Below are 25,899 nucleotides of genomic sequence, written 5' to 3'. Positions count from 1 at the left end.
AACTCCCTACTTCCTGGAAACTTTCTCCCTCACCGCTCTCCCCCCATATTAACAAGTTATTTTCTTTGACGTTGCTCAGCGTTTAAGGTTTTTTTGGGGGGGTGTGCAGACAGGGTGGTCCCGCGGGGCTTTCTGGCAACCTCCAGGCATGACATCTCTTTCTTCTCGCCACTGCTCTCTCTGTCTCTTTGGGTGTAGTCTCCCCCTTTTCTCTCCCAGTTCCCAGAGCCTCCCTGTTTGCACTCTTCCTCTTCTCTTCCCCTGAAAGCCTGTCTGTCACTGCTGGTCTCTGTTCCTTCCCTGGGTTCTTCCCAGTGATCCTCTGAAGACCAGCTTGGTGGAAGGACTTGTCTCCAGGTCTTTTTGTCCAGCTTTCCCCCTCTGTTTGCTCCCAGCTCCACCTACTGGGGACACGGCCTTCACTCTTTAGAGCCAGAAGCTGCCAGCCAGCCTGCCTGGTCTCCATCTATCCTGAAACGGATTTTGGGGTCAGTCTTCTCTGCTTTCCAGCATGGGTGGCAGCATGGGGATTGTGGCCTCCTTTGGAAGAAAGAATCTTGTCAAGGGTCGTGGCTTCTAGGGTGAGCCAGAGCTTTGGGGTCACAAGGGCAGTATCCATGTTTGGATTTCTCTACTGGTGACCCCATCCCTCACCTGATCCCCTGTCCCTTCTGTGGCTGATGGGGTAGTGAATGGTTTAGGAGGGAGGGAGACACAAAAGAAAGTGGTATTTATGAAGAGTGGGGATGCAAGATGACTCCCCTCCAGGTTCTGAGACTGCGTGCTTTACCCACTTCCTCAGTCTAAGCAGCATTGAAGAGGAGAGCTCTGTAGTACTGCCCGAAGTATCACTGTCAATGGCAATGTACTGTGGTAATAATAATGATTATTCACATTATTCACAGGATGATAATCTTAACTAGTTTACAAGGTCTCCTCTTAGCGCAGGATAAACCCCTTCTGAACCCATTTCCTTACTGTGGTTGTTTTCTTTTGCCCCTTTGCCTCTCAGCATCTCCCCGCTGTGTGCTGGGAGCAGACATTAAAAGTAGGAGTGCCAACCCCAGAGAGATTCCTGAGAAAGGTAGAGGGGAAGGGAGCAAGGGAGCCAGTGGCTGAGAGCTCTACCTTTCCAGCAACATGCCAGCAAACACTATGGCAACCTGAATTCCAGTTCTCTCCCTTGAAGCTGCAGTGATTATATAATTCATGGGAGCAGTTTTGCCTCCATTTCTAGATGCGGTTCCCAGGTGGAAGAGCACCAAGATCCCTGTCCCCCCTCTACTCTCCATCTTCTCTTCTTTAGTTGGTTGGCATTGCCCAGGTTTGTGGGGTAGGAGAGGGGAGGAGGGTGGTGGAGGCGGGAAGGGCAGACCTAGAAGAGGATGAATATTGACAAGGAAGAGGTTGCTGTGGCTAATCACTAAAGGGGGCGGGTGAGCCATAATAGGGGTTAGAGTTTCAGGAGACAGGAGTGTAGGACTGCCTCAGAAGATCAGTAATGGTGACGAAACAAAGAGTCGAGAACCAAAAAAGTTGTCAGTGGCGGGGGCTGTGCATTCCTCTCTTCCCGACATGCTCCGAGACATGGAATGCACCAGTCCTTGTTCCCTCACGTTTTCTGTGGAGTGTGTGCATGTGTGAGTGTGTGAGTGTGTGTGTGTGTGTGTGTGTGTGTGTGTTTTGAGGGTCGAACTGGAGACTGGAGGTCAGCGCCTGGGAAGAGCCTGGAAGTTCATTGAAGGACCAGCTTCTGACCCTGGGTTTCAGGCTGGGGTGGCACACTCAAGCCTTGCCTCGCCTCTGGTGCCCTGTCTGCTCTGGGCCTGTGCCAGCCTCCCACTTTTCTGGGCTGATTTTCCATTGCAGGCTCCAGCTAGCAAATGAGTGTCTTAGTAGTCAACCATTGAACAAATAAAACACCAGAATGTCCCTTATCTGCTGGAGACAAGGCAGAGGGGAGAAACATGTGTTCTGGGAGTGCGAGACACACTGTGCTTTTCTTTTAACTACTTAGCGATTCAGCAGAATAAGAATCGCTGTAATAAGGTAATAATAATAATGATCACAGTTAACTTTCTTTACAAATGGTCAGAGAACAACGTTGCTCGCACATCAGCTTGAGCAGGTTAAAGAAAGCTGTGGCATTAGCTTTGCTTTTTCTTGATCCTGCATGGAGAAAACTGGAGGAAAGGGGCTTTGGAGTTCAGCATATTATTCCTGCTATTGGTCAGGTACTTTTTAGTGTTTTAGATATGACAGAATATATTAAAAAGAGTCAATTTTTCATTATTTCTATAGAATACACCCTAACAGTATTTAACTCTGTGTGTGTGTATATATATACACACATGGAATAAGGAAAAGCTATTTTAAATAGATCACACGAGAGGTTAATGCCCTTCAGGGACCTGGGGTGTTGAGAGAGGAGTATTGATAACGCAGTCTCCTAAGACTGTTTAAACATTTCTTCTTCATAGCAAAGGGAGACTTGTTCTTACAGGTACGTGCTGCAGGCACAGTGCTTTGTAAATGAAATGATGAGCCATTAGCCCCCTGGGACCATTTCTCAGTCTTGGCGATGACCAAGGACTCTTCAATTTTTTCTTCAACTAAAACTGCTTGAGTTGGGTTCTTCTGTAAGACCTACCAAAGAGATCCAAGGAGCATACTGAGTGGAGATTTCGAGGCCCTGCTTGTCTTTGGATCCCTGCTTCCTAGTACAGGCGGCTGCTCAGTCCAGGGCCTTGATGCAAGGCTGAACAAATAAATGTCTGCGTGAATGAATGAATGCGACCTGGCCAGACCTGCAGTAGATGTGGCTTCTGCCTCTTCCAGTAGGTGGCGCCACAGGGCTTAGGAGTCAGGAAAGGGGCTTCAGGGTCCGGCTGGTGATGAAAGGCATAGGGGGAGTTTAGAGCTTGTGACCTGTTGGGGCTGTGCTGCTTCCATCAGGCCCACACCTGCCCTGGCACAGGTAACCCAAAAGACCAGTGTGTCTCCGTGCCACCGCACACACTGGAGGCCCTCGCGGCATCACTGAGGGACCCAGGTCCCACAGTGACCTCTCCACCCTGCTGTGATGAAAACTCCTTTGCAGCCCACCCAGTCCATCGCAGGCTCTTCCCACAGACGTCTGTTTCCTTCCAGCACAGACAGCATCCCGCTGAGCCTGGAGGGAGGCTTTTGGGTGAATCGCTGAACTTGGTATGGCCGGATGTTAATTTTCTCCCTGATTTTTCACTGATGGTTTAGTAACCAGAGGGCCCGGTGGTGCCCAAGCCCAGTGGAGCATGGGGTGACCTGAAGCATGGGATCTGGGAACCTAAACCTGTGCAGTCACAGGGCTTGCCAGCCAAAGGCAGGAGGACATTTTCCTAACTTTAATAGGGAAAAGAACACAAAAACAACTGGGTGCACTTCACAGTTGATTTGCGTTTATGAGTCTGCCTTGGTCTCCTGCTGGGTAATGGCAGAAAAGCCCAGGAGACCCAGGTTAGGAAGTAACTGAGATTTGTTCTAATTTCCAGTGATGTTCTCCAGCACCTGGCGTTTTCTTTTCTATTCCTTTCTTCATTCGGTTTTCTTAGTTGCGTGGCAAGTTCCATGAGGTCTGAGGAGCCCTTGGCACTGTGTTAAGAAGGGGTGAGTGGCTGGCAGCACTTTCTTCCTTTTACAGTAATTCCTCCCGCCTGATACAGCAGCTGTTTGTTCTGTAGGAGGTACAGGTCAGCCAGTGTCATCTCACCTCTTCCTTGCCGGGACCCTGAAATCAGTGCTGAGCATTCAAATTCAGCAGACAATTTTATTTTCCAATATGGACTACAGAAAGCTGATAGACTGCAAAGCACCTGGAGACATAACAACAAGCCTAATTAACAAAATAATCACACCGATTTTGTCTGTTTCTAGATTCCATCCTCACAGTTGCCTAGGTTAATGTTGGGCACTGTGGAGGAGGACAGAAGATTGGTTAAAAAAAAGGCATGGGGAATTGTTTTGCAACATATCAGGTGCTAACTATTTAGCGACAGAAGTGCTAAACATTCTGATAATGAAATAACACTCTGAGCCATGGCTGTCATTATTAAAATAATTTAGTAAACACCTGTTTACATGTACCTCAACGTTAGATACCACGTAAAACAAGTAAAAGTGACAGGATCCCTCAGGGAAAATGGAATGGAATGTTTTTCGGTGCCATTTCAAAGCCGGGTGTGTAGACTTAAACTGAACCTACAGCAGAAAAAGCAAAATGGAAGGCTGAAATAATGAATGCCATCATTTGAACCGAAACCTGGGTGCTCCAGAAGAGCTCTTCTCTGTGTTTTCATTCCTAGATGGGTGCTGATTTGCCCAAGACCAGGCTTTCCTGAGCCCGTGTAGACACGGGCCTGGAGCAGGTGGGCAGACCCTCTTGGCTTCCATAGTTGAGGCACCCCCGGAGGCAGCTGTTTATCATGGCAGGAAGGGAAGTGGATGCGTTCTCTACTGCCCCCTTTCCCCTGCTGAATTCAGGCAGGACCCGCGCGGGTCCCTGGAGAACCTTGCTTCAGTGCTAGCTGTGTGTACCGTGTGGGCAGGACCCCAGCTGGGAGACGGGGAGCCCAGGATGACCCTACAGAAAAGCAGAGCTGCGAGATGGCTGGAGCCTCCGAGAGCTGAGGTGCAGAAGATGAGGGGAAGCCAGAGGAGCCCCGACCCACTAGGGTGTCTGGGAGGGTTTGGGGAACAAGGTCGTCAGGGTAGTCAGTTACTCTTTGTGGAGCTGAACTGAATTTAAGTAGGGATTGCAGGGACTGTGGGGCTGGAGCTCGGGAGTCAGACAGAGGTTGAAAATAGACCCTTCCTTCCCCGGAAGCCAAGGGAACTAGAGGAAGGGTTCATCTGGCTGAAGCAGAGGGTGAGGAAAGTGGGGGTTAAGTGGCAAGAAACCCAAACCTCTCAGCCCCTCCGCTCCCCAAAACCCCACAAAACAGTTCTCTCCAAAACACCTTCACTTTAAAATGGGCTTCTTGTGCTATACCCTGTGTGTATAGGGGGCGGGGGGCTAGACTCTGGTTCATTAGAGGGTTTGTCAAACATAGAACAAATGTAATGTCTCTTTGGGAATTTACTTTCTAGGATCAGGACATTTTATGGGTAAAGGAACCCTAGAGACAATCCTCATTTCCAGTTGAGAAAACAGAGGCCCCTAAAGGTTCACTGAGGCAGGGATGTAACTAAATACAAGGTCTTCAGTCTCTTTATCCTCCTGCCTTTACCACACTTGGTGCTGGCCCCCTGAGAGAGCATTGTTAGTGCTTCTGGCTAAATTTTGCTTGGTAGATCTCTCAACCTCTCTATTCTTCCTCCCCCTGCCTCCACCTTTGTACTGCCTTAAAATAATTTCTGCAATGTTAGATTTAGGAATGGAGTTGAAAGGGTGGGGTGGGGGAAATCTATCATTGGAAAGGTTTAAAAATACTTTCTTAGACTACAGAGTAGAAGTTCATACATGTCCACAAGAAACTCCTGCAAAATTCAGATCACGATTTTGTCTGCAAACAGATCTGCCTTTAAGCCTTTTTTATTTGCTCACTTCCTCTCGGCCCCAATCTAGGCTTGTTTCAGCCCCTTTGCGAGAGTGGGATGGGGATAGGAAGCCATGCTGTGCTGTGGGACTTCCCTGGTGAGCTGCTAGGATTCTTCATGGACCAGCTGGCATTACCAGTAGCTGGGGTACAGACACACAGATCAGCCCCAGGGTAGAGACTGTGAGACAGGTGCCACAGACTCCACCTGAGCTGGGCGACCAAGGGTGTCTTTCTGCTCCCATGTCAGGGTTGGTCTCCTAGGACCCCCGGCCTACTCCCAGGAGACATTCCCAGCCCATGGAAAGAGAATCACTAGGACCTGCCTCTGACATTCCCATCTTCCTTGAAGTGTTCATTGGTTGACTTGTTTCATATTCTTTCATCTCTGAGAAACTGGAAGGCCTCTGAGGCTGACTTGGTCTAGCTTGAAGACGGAGGCATGAGCCAGGCTCGTGCTTAGAGATGTGGCTTTTGAGTTCCCTGGAGGAAGCCATCATTTCAGAACATAGTGTTGTGATAATTTCATGAAATATTCAAGCTGCCAATTTGCCAACAGGGGTTTCTTTTAATACACTCGGCTACACTTGGTGTTGCTTGCTTGAACCTAGCTAAAAGGAAAATAAAATAATCTTGTCTCCTGTCTTTTAGAGAACCAAGCCAAAATCTAGACAGTAAACGAATGTTCTTCTCTATATTGCCTGTGGGCAGAAATGTTGACTTGATTACTCAATTAAGCTCTATTTACTTTATAACCATTGTGTCATGTTCGGTCATTTATATTCCTTTCTTTCTTCCAAAATAATCTATGTTGGGCTAAAACCTTTCAAAGACATTAACAAAAGTAACAAAGTAAATAGCTAAAGAATAAATAAGGCTGTAGGCTAGAGAAATGACTTGGGTCTTGGGTCACATTCTTTGACTTGATCACTTTCTCTGAGAGTTCTGAAGGAATCAAATCCTTTTTTTTTTTTGTGTGTGTAAAGTGGAGATAATAATCCTTAGCCAATTCACTTCGCAGAGCAGCTGTGAGGATCCAAATGGGAGAATGAGTGTATATCACTGTTCAAACATCAGCTACTCTTATTCTCCCCATCAGAGAGCAGAGCACCAGAGTTTGGAAAAGCAACGCCATGAAGTAACATTCACAGCATTTCAGACAACTTTGGAGGTGTTGTGGGAGGGCTGACATTATTCAGTATTTTAAAGGTGAAAATGTAAAACAAAGAGAAACCAGAGTCTGAGGTGATCTGGCTGATACCAGAATAATCAAGGAGGAAGTGAACCATTGATGGAGATGGGCCTGGTATTTTGCCCTCCAGAGAGTCTAGGAGCCTGTGGCCAGTAGGCTCCCAGGACAGTGGAGCCACGTGCACTGCTGCTGTTTCCAAGCTGAGGGTGAGGACATGGGGATGCAGGGTACCCGACGCCTGGCAGCCGTCCACCTGCCATGCTGCTGTCCCCTCACTGCCACCACACATGGCTGCCTGCCTTCGGCCTCAAGTCCAAAGCCACGCTGGCTGGAAGTCCTTCGATGGCCCGAAAATAGGGCCGTTGAGGGCAGGAAGAACACCACCTGGGCAACCAATGTCTCCTCACTTTTGAACGTGAATTCCCCAAACCTGAACACAACTTCCCAGTACAGGAGGACGGGCTGGAAAATAAAACTTTGCTTCAAAAGTAAACTTTGGGTTTGGAAAATAAACTTATTTATTTTTCATAGCCAAAGTGTTGCAGGTTTGGAGATAGAGGGGACAGTTCTGTGCAGCTCCCTAAGACACTGGTCAAAATAGGAAAGGGCTTTAACATGACAGTCTTGAGTGACAGGATTAGTTTTGGTTTCCCAAAGCACAAATAATCCCATCATCAAAAAGTGTGCTGGGAAACTTTCGCATTTGTTTGCACCTTGCTCTACCCCCAGCTCTGGTCCTGTGATCTGTGGAGCCATATATGTTTTAATTTTTATCTAAAGAAAAAAGCTATATTGAGGTATAATATCTACCTTTTTATAATTTTAAAATAGAGCAAGAGTAATAGCCACCATTTATTGAATGCCTAGCATGTGTTAGGCAATGTTCTTGGTGCTTCATGTGCTTAATATGTTTTATCCTTACAGTAATCCTACTACGTGGGTTTTAATTATATTTTTTGGATAAGGAAACTGAGGACCAAAGTCTTAAGCAATGTGGCCACAGCCACCCAGACAGTGTTGGGGCTGGGAATTAAATTCAGGTCTGTTGGAGTTTCAAAACATTTGTTCTTTCTGTTACTTCTCCCCATGGAGAAGAGTAGAAAGAGGAACCCACTATCCCTCTATCCTGGGAAAATGACCTTGTCCTCGCCTTCTGGAACCTGGCTTAGATTTGCCTTGTGGAAGCTCAGAGCTGGAATCCTTGTTCTTAATTGATGGCTGTACATGGTCCTGGTACCCCACCTCCCTTCCTGGTCCCATCCTCCGGCTTTCCCCTTGTTCCCAGGGTTTCTGCCAGGGCCCTCCTTGCTTCTTCAGATCTCCTCATAGGCCTTCACAGACCACCTAGGTCAGTACGCCTTGTCTCTCGGGGCACCGGTTTGTGGCATGGCCTTGCTTCACCACCCATTCTTGGAATATTTTCTCAGTCACTCCCTCCTGGAAAATAGACACTCTCCATTCTCGAACGAGATTCCCGTGAGTCCCGGGGACCGTCCCTGTAAGCTGAGCTCTCCAGACTTCAAGCATTATTTATTTATTTATTTTGAAAGAGCAGCTTTGTTGAGGTATAATTCACATACTGTAAAATTTACCCTTTGGATGTGTACGATTCAGTGGTCTACCTACTTCCCCAATATTTTCATCACCCCCCCTAAAAATACCCTTTACCCATTGGTAGTCATTTTTCATTCCCCTCTCTCTCTAGCCCTTGGCAACCATGAATTTACTTTTGTCTCTATGGATTTTCATGTGTTATTGACAGCAATAATAATTCCTTCTTTTTTTTTTTTTTTTTTTTTTTTGAGGCGTAGTCTTGCTCTGTCACCAGGCTGGAGTGCAGTGGCATGATCTTGGCTCACTGCAACCTCCGACTCCCTGGTTCAAGCGATTCTCCTGCCTCAGTCTCCTGAGTAGCTGGGACTACAGGCACGAACCACCACGCCTGGCTAATTTTTGTATTTTTAGTAGAGATGGGATTTCACCATGTTGGCCAGGATGGTCTCGATCTCCTGACCTCTTGATCCACCCGCTTGGCCTCCCAAAGTGCTGGGATTACAGGCGTGAGCCACTGTGCCCGGCCAACAGCAATAATAATTCTGCAGTTGGAGTTTGCTGTGTAGTCTGACTGTTGGCAACATATCTCACAAATTTCAGACCTGGATAGGTCATGACAATCTACATGATAAATGATGACATTAAAAGGAAGCATGTGAAATTAGTTAGGGAGCTGGCTGTCATTTGGAGGTGGGATTAAGCATTTTCTCTCAATTATACAAAAAAGTGGTTTTAGCATTTTTCAAAAGTATCTTAGCATAATGTCTTCAAGGTTCATCCACGTTGTGCCATGTGTCAGGACTTCACTCTTTTTTATGGCTGAATAGTATTTCATTGAAAGCACATGCCACATTTTGCTTATCCATTCTTCTGTTGATGGACACTTGGGTTTTCACCTTTTGGCTATTGTGAATGGTGCTGCAATGAACACCAGTATTCAAGTATCTATTTGAATCCATTTTTAGTTATTTTGGGTTTACCTAGGAGTGGAATTGCTGGCCCTGCAATATGACTTTTTAGCTTTAAGAGTCCACTTCCTTGGACAGTGCCCCAAGTTTGAAGCCCACGTGGATGAGACTACAGCATTAGGAAATCCTACTGTATCGGTAGTGAGGGTTTGGTATTTACGCTGGGCTCCCAGTTCCTATACCAGAAATTTGACTTTAATTGGTATTTCACAATCTGACAGCTGCCTTTTGATGAGGAGTGACTGATACTGCCTCTGTTCAAAAAAACAAAACAAAAAAACCAGTGTCTGTATATCCAGTTCAGCTTTCACCTCATTGCTGACCTGGCTTTGTAACTCAACCGGAAATTGGTGTTTGGCAAGACAAGGCTATTTAGTCTGTCTCTGTCTCTCCCTCTGCCTGTGTGTCTAGTCCAGGAGCACCCATGTCTGTGGCTAGAGATGTGGGCCTGATAAGCCTGAGGACTGTGGGAGAGGGTGGTTCCCCTCATGTGTTGCTGGGCCGAGTCCTCCCTGGACTGTGCGGGGGAAGCAGCTCTGTGCTCTGTGCTGGCCAGGTGCTGCCTGCCCTGCCCCAGGCATGACTGATTAAGTGGGGGAAAAGCAGCTTCCCAGGGCTCTCACCTGCTCCTCACACATCTGAAGTCTAAGCAAGAGAGGCAAAAACGTGAGAAGAAAGGTAAACAGTCCGGGGAGAAAATCGGGAAAGGAGGAAGGAGAGAAGGAAGCGAGCAGGGGTAGACAGCCAGGGGAAACAGCAGCACACGGTAGGCTCTTAGCTGTGGATTGATGCCCCAGTGAAATGACTCTGGAAGCCTCTTTCCAATCTTGGGATGGGTATTTTCTTGGTAATCATTTTACCTAAGAGTGATAGTATCATCGGCTGCATTTCTGTCTTAGCATGTTGAACTCTGCTAATCTGAGGAAGAAACAAACACACACATTGATGCCTCGGCTGAACCCATTAATCAGAGACCTGGGTATGGACCAAAAAGCGCACAGGCTCACGGAGGCGTGTGAAGCTCAGAAGACTTTGCACTTTGAAGGCCAATGTACTTAATTTAATCCAACCGACTATTAGTAAATTCCTCTCCTTTGGGCTCTGCCCTCACACCCCCTCACTGGCCCTGCTCACAGGTGCCTCTGGGCCACTGTGCAGAGCTGGAATGTTGCACAGCATTTCTCCAAGGTGGAAGCTTCTGTTGCCATATCTGGCTGCCTGAGACATCCTGGGGATTCGAGCTCCACATCCAAGTGGATTTCAGTGACTCAGAGCTCATATTTGGTCTGTCGTGAATAGGATCTTGTGCCTCTGTTTTTTAAATTATTTAAAAGGCAAAAATTTTGACCTATGCCCAGCTGTCTGAAAACCCAGGAGATAAGAAGCCTTTTCCAGGATAAATTGACTGTGAAATATCTCTGAAAATGAAATGTCTCATGCCAGTTGTGATGAAAACAATTCTAGTGTTTTTTTTTTTTTTTTTTTTTTTTCCAGAATAGGAATGGTTAGTCATTAACAAAAAGTTATTGAGCATCTGCTATCTGCAAGGGAGTTTGCTTATAGGATCTCTGGATTCAAGGGTATCTTCAAGGTTACAGCCCTCAACTATCCCTTCCTTTAAGGGAAGTATCTATTCTACTAGGAGGTAAGATTTATGCCCAGACACGCAGACACCCACAACTGTAATAAAAGGCAGAACATGCTTGATGTTACAAGGATATAAAGATAAAGGCTCACAGATTTAAAGAAAAAGGGTGATATGGAAAGATGGAATAAATGAAGGAAGTGTTATATGGAGATTGTGACTGAGCTGACCCTTGAAGGGTGGACGGAAATGGGGTGGAGAAGAGAGGTGCACAGTCCCAACAGAAAGGATGGGATGGCCTGTAATGTATTCACAGGGATGTGCATTGGATTTCAAAGGAGTAGTGAGTTGAGTTTGGCTGGAGCAAGGTTTTGCAGGGGGGAGAAGTGGGAGAGAAAGTTGGAATGGCAGGAAGGGGTTAATGCCTGGAGCACCCTGTATCGGGCTGAAGAGTTTGCATGGCATTTGGTAGGCAATGGAGGGCCGTTTAAAGTGTATGAGTGGAGACAGGGTGTACTCAGAGCTGCTCTTCCAGGAAGCAGGCTAGAGGATAAGGTAGGGGAGTTGAGGCTGCAGGTAGAGGGGCAGTTCTGAGGCTGTTGCCACTGTCCAGGCAAGAGAGGGCAGGAGTGATTTTCCCAGCAGAAAGCCAGAGACAAGGGAGCCCTGTGCTGTGATCTGGATGGGAAGGGTAGAGGTTGTATTTGGAGGCAAGTAGAAGATACCTAGCATGCATGCAGAATTAGAGTTCTGTCTAAGAAGGTGCTATTTGAAGCTGTGGAGACGGAGCCATTAGGGAGAGAGAGAGCAGAGTGAAGGAACAATGGAGAGCTGAAGACAGACAGGAGGAGGGTAAAATGGAGGAGACAATGACAGAATAGTCAAGGAGGTAGGGGAGAGCCTTGCTATTGCAGGGTCTCGGGGATCGAGGCAGGAGAGCATTTCTAGGAGGCCGTCATTGCTGAATGGAGTCGTGAAAGGGAAGATGGGAACTGAGAAGCCCGCTGGATTGAATGACTGGGCTGGAGAGTGGGTTCAGAGTGACTGTTGTCCAGCCGAACTGTGCAGTGCTGCGGCATGGTGGTTGTGAAGCAGGGGCAGCACGTGGGGACCACTCTTTCAAGAATTTTGGCTGTGAATAAAAGGAGAGGGGAGGGATTTGTTGGCACATGAGAGGTCGGAAATGCAAGAGAGGGGAGCAGATTGGGAAGAAGGCAGTAGGCAGTGGCGTTGGGGATGGGAGTGGAAGGCTCAACCCCAGCAAAGGAGGTAGCAGTCTGTCTTTAGAGGCAGACATGCGGTCAAGCAAGGGATGAGGAAATGTAGAGGGGCATGGGGGGAGCTGGAAAGGAGGACAGGAGGGGCCTCAGGCAGGGGTGCTGAATCCTGGGAGGGATGAGGCAGCTGGAGTGGGGCCTGAGAGCTTGAGGAGACCGGAAGAGGGAACAGTTAGTGGGAAACACTATGAGACACCCAAAGAAATCCACAAGGGTGCCCAGGTCCCAGAAGCACCGGCCGTCGTCTGGAAGCATGAATTAGGGGCCAGGAGTGATTGGCATTCCTAGAGAAAGCTTCCCCAGAAATGAGTTTGGCAAAGTGAGACAGCTGCTGACTAGGTCTGGGGGCAAAGGGTTCTAGCTCTGTAAGGAGGCGTGCCAAGCTCGAGCTGGTGTGGGAGAATCAGGGTGGCCAATGGGATGCAGGAACCAGGATGCATCATTTTAGTGGGAGTCAGGGAGTCTGAATCCCCCAGCCTGCCTCCATTCCAGGTGGATTAGTCACCAGAATAGCCAATGGGCCCCTTGAGCTCTGAGTGGATGCACAAAGGGCCAAGTGGGCTTTCTTTGGGGAGCATAACAGGAAGAAGATGGCAAAAGCCTGGGTGGTAGAGATGGTGGCAGTTTAAGGATGTGGGCTTAGGACTGTGGACTAGGATGCACGTGTGTGTGTGTGTGTGTGTGTGTGTGTGTGTGTGTGCCTGTGCCTGTGTGTAAGGGCAGGCACATGAAGACAAACTTTACTGGTTTCACAGTTTGTCCTCCAGAGGGTCTTCTGGGTGCTGACACCAAAGCGGAGAGAGAGCTCATGGTGTGGAGCCCTGAGGTCACTTTTGTGACGTGGATGGAAGGAAGCAGGGGATGTGAGGACTGGTGGAGGTGGACGTCAGACACCAGGGTTCCCACAGGCTGTCTTGGGCATCAAGGACAAGGAACCTGCACTGTTAACCCCAGTCAGGGCACAACGGTAGAAAGGAGGAGTGATGGGGCAATCGAGACTACAAGTGCCAACCTCAGCGCACTCACCTGGAGAATACTTACCTTCATGCTGTTCCCACCCGTGTCTCTCCATGCCCCTGCATCCAAACCAAGCCCAGCTTCGCAGCCTATGATATTGGCTCTCCGGAGAACCAGTTAGCCTTTGTGGAGTGTTAGGCCCTGCGATTTTATATCCTTATAATTATATCACAATATCAAATTCCTGAGAACAGAACATTTTATTATTTTTTTCTTCATCCTCTCCCCTGTTATAATCCCACAAGAAAAATGTTACAAACCACTGGAAAGCCTCTGGTTGGATCCCATTGAGCTTTGCAATGCCTTGATTTCCCTGTAATCAAGAAAAATGATATCCTGAATGTTTCTTGAAAGGATGTATTTGGTGCCAAGGACAATAACACTCCTTGAATGCCATGGAAATATGCTCTGCTGAGTGGCTCTGAGCTTACCCTTGGTGTAGGAAGGTGCAAATGACCAGGAGGTACCCCCCAGACCCTGCCCCAGTCCCTGTCACATATGCAGAGGACTGTGGTTGGGAGGGGTCTGGTTGGGGGGGTTGTGAGTAGCAGGCAGAGGCGGGCAGAGAGGTGGTAGCTGCAAAGACTTAGTGTCTCTGAGTTGAGGAGGCTGGGCTTCTGCACCTCACTCAAATTCTGTGCAGTGGCCAGAGCCCCTGCATCCATTCTTATATGTTGGCATTGTTCCCAAAAGAGGCACAGTTGTTGACTTCTCATAGATGCCAATTTGCGTGATGTTTGGAGTACTAGCTCCTCATGGTGAAATGCGTAGACGGTCCAGCGGCCCCAAGTCCTTGCCTTTGTTCTTCCATTTTTGGCTAGGGAAGTAGCACTAGTCTTCTGTGTGCCTTGCCTGGAAACAGTGTGTTATGACAGCCCTCGTGGGAGTTGGCATGGCAGGCCCTGTGGCCACCATCTCACCCCGTCTGGCCTCGTCTGGAAACCTACTTGCAGAGTTTGGCCTTATTCTGATGAACCTCAAGGGCAGCGCTGACCCCAGCTTGATCTCTTGCTGGGTCTGGGCAACAAAAGGCTTTGGGATTTTTCCTTTTTTCCACTCCAGTGAAACTTAGGCAGAATGCAATGTTTTCCTCTGAGGGTATCAGTTGGGGAATGAACGCAGAGTCCAGATGGACAGGGTTCCGCAGTTCCAGCTGCTGCCATACTCAGACAACTGGTCCTCTGCATTTCATTGGAGTTTGACTTGGCTTTTTTTTTTCTTTTGTTTTTGAGACAGAGTCTTGCACTGTCGCCCAGACTGGAGTGCAGTGGCCCGATCTCAGCTCACTGCAAGCTCCGCCTCCTAGGTTCACGCCATTCTCCTGCCTCGGCCTCCCGAGTAGCTGGGACTATAGGCGCCCGCCACCACGCCTGGCTATTTTTTTGTATTTTTAGTAGAGACGGGGTTTCACCATGTTAGCCAGGATGGTCTCGATCTCTTGACCTCGTGATCCACCCGCCTTGGCCTCCCAAGGTGCTGGGATTACAGGCTTGAGCCACCGCGCCCAGCTGACTTGGCTTTAATAAAATGAAGGAGAAAAGAAAATTTTGAGGAAGAAAATGACCAGAAGAAGAATGCCCTGGAGTTGGGGGAATCCATGGAATGGGCTGGTATCCTGAGAAGTGGACTCAGCTCTTCTTCAGAGACCTGTAGACATCACAGCCTGCAGTCCCATGCATCCTTGGCCCTCAGACTGGCACAGCTAGCACCCCTCCTAATGATTTTTCCTGGGTCTGTCTGAAAGGGAGAGGATAAAATGGCAATCAGGGTCATCAACCTACATCTTTCAGGCCCAGAAGGAAATGAACAGAAAATTTAAACCAAAGATGGAACCTTATGGAAAGGTTCCTCTAACACTTGGGGGCCAAACCCTTATACGTGATTTGACTTGCGTGTGGGGGGTGCGCACGTACGTGTGTGGATGTGCATTCATGTGCATCAGAGAGAAAAGAAGAAGCAGAGAGGAGGAGAGAGCAGTGTGACTGACCTTGTAACCCCTGAAAGACAGCATGTGGTCATAAGATACAGCCATATCTGGGAGCAGGAATTTATGTTTTAGATGTATTGTTATCTGTCACGTTGGCATTTTGTTCGAACCATTTAATTTTCCCATGTCTAGGATTCTGCATCTGACCTTCCTACCTTATGAATCTATTTATTCTTGTAACCCTACTTATAATGACTGTTACTTGAGTATTTCAAAGGGGTTGATAGAAATATGGCAGGAGAAAACTTTGTTTCTGGTCCTTTATGTACTATTGACTGCACTGGGACATTATAGTATAGACTCAAATGCTTAAAGAGTCTTTTCTTTCCTTTCCTTTCCCTTTCTTTCTTTCTTTCTTTCTTTCTTTCTTTCTTTCTTTCTTTCTTTCTTTCTTTCTTTCCCTCCCTCCCTCTCCTTCCTTCCTTCTCCTTCCTTCCTTCCTTCCTTCCTTCCTTCCTTCCTTCCTTCCTTCCTTCCTTCCTTCCTTCTCTCTCCTTCCTTCCTTCCTTCCTTCCTTCCTTCCTTCCTTCCTTCCTTCCTTCTCTCTCTCCTTCCTTCCTTCCTTCCTTCCTTCCTTCCTTCCTTCCTTCCTTCCTTCCTTCCTTCCTTCCTTCTTCCCTTTGCTTCCCTTTCCTTTTGATAGGATCTCACTCTGTTGCCCAGGCTTGAGTACAGTGGCACAATCTTGGCTCACTGCAGCCTTGACTTCCTAGGCTTTAGCAATCCTCCCACCTCAGCCTCCTGAGTAGCTGGGACTACAGATGTGCAGCACCATGCCCAACTAATTGTTTCATTTTTAGTAGAGATGAGATGAGGTCTTGCTATGTTGCCGAGGCTGATCTTGAACTCCTAAGCTCCAGTGATGATACCACCTTGGCTTCTTAAAGTGCTGGGATTATAGGCATGCGTTACTACTGCTCCTAGCCTCATGATCTTTTCAAATATTATCTCTCCCCTCGTCACTCTATTTTATTCCTCTGGAACTCTATTATTAAAACATGTATTGATCTTCCTCATTTTACTCTTTCTTTTAAATGTTCTTTCATATTCTATATTTTGTTGTCTATCCTCTGCTACATTCTGGATTATTTCTTCTGCTTTGCTTTCCAGTTCACCAGTTTCCCCCTCATTTGTATCTGCTGCTTAGCCTTTAAATACATTTGCAATTTCAATGACATTTTATTCCTAGAAGTTCTACTTTTTCAAATATTTTAGTTTTTTCATAGAGTATCTTTTTCCCTTTATAATTTCCATTGCGAATGAATTCACAATATGTGCATGAATTCTCTATTCCTTGGTGCTCTAAGCATGGCCTGCCATATTGCCAGAACTGGAAATTTGAACCTGTGTTTTATAGTCCACTAATAATACTTCTACTACCATCACAAGGATGTTGTGAAGACAAATGAGATAATGGATGTGGACATGCTTTGAAAGTATTTGTGTATTTACTGGAAAGGGGCTATAATAAATATACCTCTGCTTGGCTTGTTAAATAATTCTCTCTTGAATCAGACATTTAATAAAACTATATTTGTAAGGGGAAACTCTTCAAATTTATGCAACAAGATTATATATATATACAAATATATATATATATATACAAATATATATATATATATATATATATATATATATATATATATATATATATATTTGGAGACGGAGTCTCGCTCTGTCGCCCAGGCTGGAGTGCAGTGATGCTATCTCAGCTCACTACAACCTCCGCCTTCTGGGTTCAAGCAGTTCTCCTGCCTCAGCCTCCTGAGTAGCTGGGACTACAGGCACATGCCACCATGCCTGGCTAATTTTTTTGTATTTTAGTAGAGACGGGGTTTCACCGTGTTGCCCTAGCTGGTCTCAAACTCCTGATCTCAGGCAATCCGCCTGCCTCGGCCTCCCAAAATGCTAGGATTACAGGTGTGAGCCACTGCACCCAGCCTGACAAGATAATATTTAATAGCTTACCTCCTTTATTGCCTCCTATTCATGGCACCTAATGATTTCTAGTCTGTTCGATGAAACTTACTTATTTACAGAGTGTTTTAAACTTTCAAGATGTTAGTCCATGGTTTCTCCTTTTCAGTGTTTTGGTATATAATTTGGTATATGAGGTATACATTAGATCTACATTAAAATATATTTTTGGTACATTAGGTATCTGTTAGGTAAATTAGGTTAGGTGTATTGGGTATATGTCAGGTATATTAGGCTAACTCATTCTACTGCCTTCATTTAGGGAACCAAAGACGGGAGACTGTCAATCAACAATCAATCAATCCATGTTAAATGTGTGCTTACTGTGAGCTTGGCACTATAATAGCCATTGGCAGAGGGCATAAATAAGCATAACCAATTTTGATAGCCATGTATTAAGTGTCTACTAGATACTAGACGGACACAGTGATAGACACGTTGATGAATAAAACAGATGGGCATCTGCTGTGCTAGAGCTGACAGTGGGGCCACTGGCTGGAAGTGCATCACACATTCTCAGTGGTGGCAACACGGGCCATTGTTAAACCACACTTATTTGAGAAGTGAGTGAATCTTTCAGCTCTGAAAGTCTTGCTCTGTTTTCCATGGAGCTCCAGTGCACAGGCAGATGCCCTGGTCCCATCAAGGACCAAATGTTTAAAAAAACGTAGTCCAACAGATCAGCAGCTTTTGGTATAAGGGGGTTAAATACAGGATGAAACATGATATTTCGTGAGGTTGAGTGGCTATCTCTATGTCATTGAAGTTTGTCTTTGGTTGTCATCTTACCCTTCTGTGCCCTTCCATTGCTGTGGAACGTTCTCACTTCATCCTCAGGGATCTAGGGCTTTTCCCTTGTATCTCTCCTTCCCTCTGCTGAAACATGACCACAGAGAAAGGGCCCTTGCTGCACTGTCCTTGCTCATCCTGGCAACGCAGTGCTGGCTGTGTCTTGGAGGAGCTGGGCTGGCCCTCCAGGCCAACTTTGCCAGGAGACAGCACAGGTGGGAGGAGAATGGTCTTTAGGATGCAGCTGAAAGTCCCACAGGAGCAGAGCCACCTGGAACCTGCTCAGAGAGAGGCTGGAATCAACTATTTACATTTTTGTATAAATTTAAGTCATTTTGTCTTCCCTCTGAAGTATTTGCATGTTCAGCCTTTTCTCTAATTGTGAAATGAAAGACTTTGTCTCCTTTCCAAGAATTTCAGGCATCAGCAAATAAGTTCAGGAGGAATTAGTAAGATGGAAATCGTTCTGTGGATGATTTTGCCGAGCCTATGACTTCCAGTTAAATCCGGCAAAGGAGAAATCTAAGATGACAAATAGGTTTCAGATCCTTTGTGGATCCAGGACTGGTTATGGCCACCTGGAGTGTTGTGTTGAAAGGATCCTGAACCATTGCCTAAGCTCCTAGGGGAAAGTGTTCAGTGATGGATTAGTGATGTCTGCCACAGGCCTAGGCAGGAGTGAAGGCAAGCGGCACCACTGCAATTCTGGCCATTCCTCATAGAGTCAGAGAGGTGCTTAGGTTGTATTTTATATAGCAAGTTGATTCAATCATCGCCATCAAACAAATACCCAATTCAATGAAAAAAAAAATCTGTTGAAGTATGTGTTAGGATAATGTAGGAAAAAACATCCACCCATTAAAAATTATATTCTTCCCTTTTTATTCAGCTAGGTTGGTAAATCAGACATATTTTTAAAGGTAAATTAATTTGAGAGCTTCTAATTTCTGGTCTAGCTTTCCTGAAGCAGTCAGTAAATAATTCTTTATAGTTTTACTGCACCTTCATTCTAAGGATTTTTCAAAACATCTCACGCGTGTTGTCTCATTGCATTGTTTACTTGACCCCATGACAGATTTGTTTCCAGCCTACAGGTGGGGAAACTGAGGCTCGGAAATGATCTGACTTGCCGAAAGTTGAATGGCAACTCTGAGCAGGTGCAGGCTTGGCCCTGCTCTTCTTCGTTTGTACCATGAACTTGTTGCGACTCCTCTGGGGTCTCCTCTGGGAGATGGAAATTTCCATCCAGGGAGTACTGTTATTGATAGGCCCTCTCAGGGGGAGGAGACTGTTAGTGCCGTGACTCAAAATAGCTGTCTCTTCCCTGCTGAAGATGTTGCCCTTTCTGCAGCAAATGGATGAATTAGACCCCCCTGCTTCGATAAAATACTTTAGGGTTTATGGGATGGAAAATTTTGTTTGGAAATGAAAATGGCCCATAGCCATCCATACCCTGAAGCTGTCAGCTAATGCCATCTGAGTCACCCCTCCCCATCTTCTGGCACCTGTTGGGGGCCTCCCTGTGGTCCACCTCGCGGGGTCTGAGCTTGGCCATATTTGGCATTCTAGAGCCTGCTGGCTTTGGAAGTGCCTTTCAACCTGCCAACACCCACATGGGGACCCAGATCAAGCCATGTGTTTAAATGACTGGGCTGTGGAGGGAGCTCCAGTGGAGATGTCCGAGGGATGTAGGGCCATTTACTTAACATAAATCAGTTCCCTGAGTGTGAGTGTCTTAATGCATTCCTTCAGTTATAAACAGTTTAGAGTCATGACAGCCAACATCTTTTCACCCCCACTCTCCTTAGCCCAGGCCTCCATTTGGATTTGTTTCTACAGCCAGAGACTTTGATGATTGCAAGGGATGATAGGGAGGCCATTCTGAAGACAAATAGCCATTGTTTATGGAGCCCTTACTCCTGGGGTGGCAGCCGCTCACTGGGTGCAGGCAGGGGCCCTGCTCATCAGCTCCTGGTGGGCACTAATCTAAGTGTGTCCCATACACGATCTTGTTTGATCTTCCCCTCCCATTGATGAGGTGGGGACCTCTTACATTTTACACTTTACAGAAAATTTTACATTTATGGAAACCCATTTTACAGAGAAGAAAACTGATGTTCCCAGGGCCTAATTAATTTACTCAAGGTCACACAGCTAATGAATGGGAGAGCTGGAATTTGAATTTAGGCAGCTTGTTTTCTGAGCTCTGGCTTCTAAAATGCTTTGCAATGTTTATATTATTTCCTGTCTAATTTGGAGGCTTTGTTGCTGGGCTTTTGAGATCTTTCTTGATTGCTTAAATAGCAGTCCATAGGTTGGCAGAACAAACCTGTGGATACTGCCCTGACCTGCGGTAGGAATGTTCACAGAAGTGGCGTCAGTGCCATGGACTTGTCCTTGTCCCGACCTCAGATGTAGAACAGTGGAGCCAGGTTCCCAGAGTCCTGGCTTGTGCTTTGCCCCAGGTTTCTCCTGGGAGCGGATGTGCCAGGACTTGTTCTTGGGAGTCTGCCTGCACCCATGGAGAACTGACAGTCAGGGAACCCATTTTGGTATAAACAGGGGTTGGTATATTTAGAAATAATCTCTAGAGACTGTCATATGTGCTTATCTGCATGCTCAGAGATAAAAGTCAGGGAGGTGGGTCAGTAAGAAAATGCTGGGGTTGACATCCAGTTGACACATGGCTCTTTCCCAGGGACACGGGGCAGCCTGATACATAAGGCCTATTTTAGGGTCTTTCATTATCAGTTTGGAATTGTCGCTGTCTGCACTGCAGTAAAACAAGACTCGCCTGGATCTGCCTTTCCTGACTTGAGAAAAAAAGATCCTTACACAGGCTTGCCTTCAATTCCCATCTTCCTCCAACGTGCTCACATGTGCTAGGGTTTTTTGTTTTCTCTCTGCAACCTACCCGCAGATGTAACCTTCTGATTCACTGTCTAATTTAGGGCAGAAATTTGCAGAGCAATGTCAAATGGGTCTGTTTTCACTTCTGGATATTACACATGCTTAATGTTCTTGCTTTGAAAGCATTCCAAGAGGATATGATAAATAAAGGGGCTCGTACACATCCAGCTCAGTGGCCACGTGGCTCACATGGGTCTGCTGCTTTTGGGAGTGAGCCATGTTTCTTCTTCTCCCCTTCCTTCCCTTGCCTCCCTCCCTACCTACCTACCTCCCCCCTCCCTTCCTCCCTTCACTTTCCCCCCTCCTTTCTTCCTTTGTTAAGCAACATAATTTTTTCATTCATGAGCAAAAACAGTTTTCCAAGGGATGTGAAAAGGCAACAGAGATGGTATCTCTAGTACCCTGTATGTTTCAGTCACAAAATTATTTGCCCCTGGCTTTTTTCCCAAGTTCGATTCCCATTTATTCTGTAGTCAACTACACTTGTATTGAAACCATTGCTGTTTTCTATGAGATGACACAGTTAAAATGAGCCCTTGCTTTATAGAATGGGACTTATTAGATGGGTCGCCCTGTTTGGAAGGCCTGGGAGACCTCTGGCTCTTTGAAGATGCAGTTGCTGTGTGTGAAGGACACTGGGTTCTGCTATATGGTACTTTCTACTGAGTGGGAAATTGAGACATGGAACGTGAACCAGCCACCCCTGGAATCCAGGAGAGGGCTGAAGCACTGGCTGGCACATGCCCTGGAGCGGATGCCATGCTGGGCTCACTAGCTGTGGCTTCATGTTTAGCAATGAGGTCGAGCAACATTCATTACAACACATTGCCCACTTAAGTTTGATTTAAGATGTGTACCGTTTATGATCAACTGGGAAATTTAACGTAGGTACAGCTAATAGCTGCATATATGAGTATGTGTGTTTGGTAGGTTGGTGAGAGTTTCAGGCATTTTATTTAAATTTGAACATTAGCTAACCTTCTAGGTAAGTGTTTCATAATGGGGTATCTCACATATAAAAATGACGTTAGGGTTCAGACTTTGCAATTGATCGCACATCTCTCTTTTCTAAATGTTTTCTTCTGTCTTTTTCAAGAGAAAGGGGAGATCTTAATGTATGGGTAGTCCAAGGTGCATAATGTTTTATATCACAGTTTTAAATTTGTATTACTTTTTAAAGAGGAAGGTGAAGTAGTATTGGCTAGACTGGGTTGAGTTGGGATTTGCAAGTAAAAATAGCCTTACTTTATTGAGTATCTAGTGTATGCCAGGCCTTATGTCAGGAACTTTATGTGACTTGTATAACTTAATTCTCACAACAACCCTGTGTTGTAGATATGAGTGTGAACAAAGGAGAGAATAGGTTCAAAATAGCTAATGCTATGGCAGCCCGTAGAAGTTTGGAGCTGGATATAGGGTATAGGGTTTGGGCTGAGGAGGCAAGAGTTATGGCCTCAGGCCTATAAGAATTGGGGGAGCTGGAATGAACCTTTGCATAAAGCCCAGAACCTTAAAGAGCTTCCTGTTCAGAGAAGGGAGATGAGAAACTCTGTTTACTGCTTTGGAGTCAACAGCAAGGAAGTGTCCTGTGTGTCCTGGGGCTTGCTGTGTCACCTTTGAGAAAGCGAAACTCTCGGGCTGTATCAACCACATGTGTGGCACCTGAATTCATACTACTTGTTTACTGTAGGAAATTTAGGATAACAATTAACATAAAAATGAAATCTAAGACATTGATAGATGAATGGATAAAGAAAATGTGGTGTGTACCTACTGCTGTGGACTGAACTAAGACATTGACAGATGAATGGATAAAGAAAATGTGGTGTGTACCTACTGCTGTGGACTGAACTAAGACATTGACAGATGAATGGATAAAGAAAATGTGGTGTGTACCTACTGCTGTGGACTGAATAGTGTCCCCACAAATTCATGTGTGGAAGCCCTAGCCTCCAATGTGATGGTATTTGGGGATAGGGCCTTTGGGAGGTGACTAGGTTCAGATGAGGCCGGGAGGTGGGCCTTCCTGGTGGGATTAGTGCCCATAGAAGAAGAAACACCGGAGAGCTTGCTCTCACTTTCTCCCTGCCACGTGAGGACACAGCGAGAAGGTGGTCATCTGCAAGCCAAAAGGAGAGCCCTCACTAGAAATCCATCTGCTGACACCTTGACCTTGGAGTTCCAGCCTCTAGAACTGTGAGGAAATAAATTTTTGTTTCTTAAGCCAGCTAGTCTATGGCATTTTGCTATGACAGCCTGAGCTGATTAAGATACATACAGCGGAGTATTATTCAGCCTGAAAAAAAGAAAGAAATCCTGTCATACGCTACAATAGGGATGAACCTTGAGGATGCTGTGCTAAGTGAAATAAGCCGATCACAAAAGGATGAATACTGCATGATCCCATTTGTACGAGGCATCTAAAGTAGTCAAACTCTTAGAAAGTAGAATGGTAGTTGCCAAGGGCTGGATGAGGGGTGCAGAGGGGGTTGTTCAATGGATATAGAGTTTCAGTTACACAAGATGAAAAAGTTCTAGAGATCTGATCACAATGCACATATAGTTAACACTAGTTTAACTGTACACTTAAAAATGGTTAAGATGGTTGTCTTAGTCAGTTTGGCTGCTATAACAATTTACCATAGACTGGGTGGCATAAACAGCAAATACTCGTTTCTCACAATTCTGGAGACTGGGAAATCCAAGATCATGGTGCTAGCAGATTTGATGTCTGATGAGGACCTGCTTCCTGGATGACTGCCTTCTTATTGTCTCCTCACTGGCAGAGAGTTGAGAACTGAAGAGCACTCTCATGGCTCTTTCTATAAGGGCGCAAATCCCACTCATGAGGAACCATCTTTATGACCTAATTACCTCCCGAAGGCCGTACCTCCTCATACCATCACATTGGGGGTTCAGTGCTTCAACACATACATTTTGGGGAGACACAAACATTTAGTCCATAACAATGGTAAATTTTATATATTTTTTTTGCCTCATTAACAAGAACCCCACAAAACTAGATCTAGGATAACTGATACCCATAGGACCCTTCAAAAATGGTCACAAAAACTCTGAAGCCTTCTTCCACAGCTGAGGACCCTTCAGACTTTTATAAAATAAGCAGTGCAGGCTGAAGATGAGCTTACAATAAAAAATAATATACACCTCACAACAGAGTTGAGGAAGAGTCAGCAGATATAACAAACAGAATTACTACCTTGAAAACTGAAGTCACAGGACAATTTGAGGAGAATATAAAATAACCTTGTTTAGGCTGGGTGTGGTGGCTCACACCTGTAATCTCAACACTTTGGGAGGCTGAGGCAGGCAGATCACTTGAGGCCAGGAGTTCAAGACCAGCCTGGCCAACACGGCGAAACCTTGTCTCTACTAAAAATACAAAAATCATCTGGGCATGGTGGCACACACCTATAGTCCCAGCTCCTTGGGAGGCTGAGGCAGGAGAATGTTTTGAACCCAGGAGGCGGAGGTTACAGTGAGCTGAGATTGTGCCACTGCACTCCAGACTGGATGACAGAGTGAGACCCTGTCTCAAACAGAAAACAAAAACAAAAAAAAACAAAAAAAACAAATAAAATAACCTTGTTTAAAACAAAGAGATGGCTGAGCGCGGTGGCTCACGCCTGTAATCCCAGCACTTTGAGAGGCCGAGGCGGGTGGATCACAAGGTCAGGAGATTGAGGCCATCCTGGCTAACATGGTGAAACCCCATCTCTACTAAAAATACAAAAAATTAGCTGGGTGTGTTGGCAGGTGCCTGTAATCCCAGCTACTTGGGAGGCTGAGGCAGGAGAATGGCGTGAACCCAGGAGGCGGAGCTTGCAGTGAGCCAAGATCGCGCCACTGCACTCCAGCATGGGCAACAGAGTGAGACTCCATCTCAAAAAAAACAAAAAACAGAGATAAAGGAAGAAATAGAAGGCATAATAAAATAATAGTGCTGTATGAAAAAGGAGAAGATTTTTAAAAGGGGCCCAACTGTATTTTTTGAAATGAAAAACACATTTAAATAAATAACTTAATGGATGGGTTAAACATCAGGTTAGATATGGTAGAAGGTAATATCAGTGGATTGGAAGTTAGATCTGAGGAAATTGCATAGAATACAGCCCAGATATTAAAATATTGCATATGTGAAGGAGCCATTGAAAGAATTGGTGGAAAGAACGAAAAAGGTTAACTTAACGTCTAAATGGAGTTCTAGGAAACAGTGGAGAGAATGATGAAAAGGCATTACTTTAAAAGATAATGCCAAGAATGTTTTGAAATTTAAGAAAGATACTGATTTTTAGATTATACCAGCACACTGAGTATTGAGTAGGGTAATTAAAAATACATCTTGATCTAGACACTCAGTGTAGAAAACTGCTTAAATGTCAAAGAAAATCTTAAAAGCAAGCAGGGAGAAAAGACAGATTATTTCTGTACAAACACCAGACTTCATCAACCACAACAGAGCCCAGAAGACAATGAAATAAGATCTTCAAAGTGCTCAGTGAATATCAAACTAGATTTCTATACAAAGCTAAATTATCATTCAAGAGTTAGGATGAAAAGCCATTTCTCGGCCGGGCGCGGTGGCTCACGCCTGTAATCCCAGCACTCTGGGAGGCCGAGGTGGGCGGATCATGAGGTCAGGAGATCGAGACCATCCTGGCTAACACAGTGAAACCCCATCTCTACTAAAAAATACAAAAAATTAGCTGAGCGTATTGGCAGGTACCTGTAGTCCCAGCTACTCGGGTGGCTGAGGCAGGAGAATGGTGTGAACCCAGGAGGCAGAGCTTGCAGTGAGGCGAGATCACGCCACTGCACTCCAGCCTGGGCGACAGAGCAAGACTCAGTCTCAAAAAAAAAAAAAAAAAAGACATTTTTCCTATAAACAAAGGCTGAGAGTATTTACCTCTAAAGTGATCTGTGCTGAGAGAACTACCAAGGGACATGCTTAATAAAGAAGCATTAATTTTTTCATGAACCTGACATTGCAAATGTATTTTTTTAAAGAACATTAAGATTTAGGATGATTGAAAATTTAGGTGATTTTAG

General features: G+C 45.8%; 1 protein-coding gene across 22 annotated transcripts in view; it reads left to right on the top strand.

The window, feature by feature from the left end:
- LOC129483539 (voltage-dependent L-type calcium channel subunit alpha-1C) overlaps positions 1-25,899 on the top strand; it is a 630,682-nt gene that overhangs the window by 1,588 nt on the left and 603,195 nt on the right. The window lies entirely within an intron of this gene.

Source organism: Symphalangus syndactylus, chromosome 5 (genome assembly GCF_028878055.3).
Source record: "Symphalangus syndactylus isolate Jambi chromosome 5, NHGRI_mSymSyn1-v2.1_pri, whole genome shotgun sequence".
NCBI classification, from domain to species: Eukaryota; Metazoa; Chordata; class Mammalia; order Primates; family Hylobatidae; genus Symphalangus; species Symphalangus syndactylus.
The sequence above is the reverse complement of the archived record's forward strand: the minus strand, read 5'-3'. Positions and strand labels throughout refer to the sequence as shown.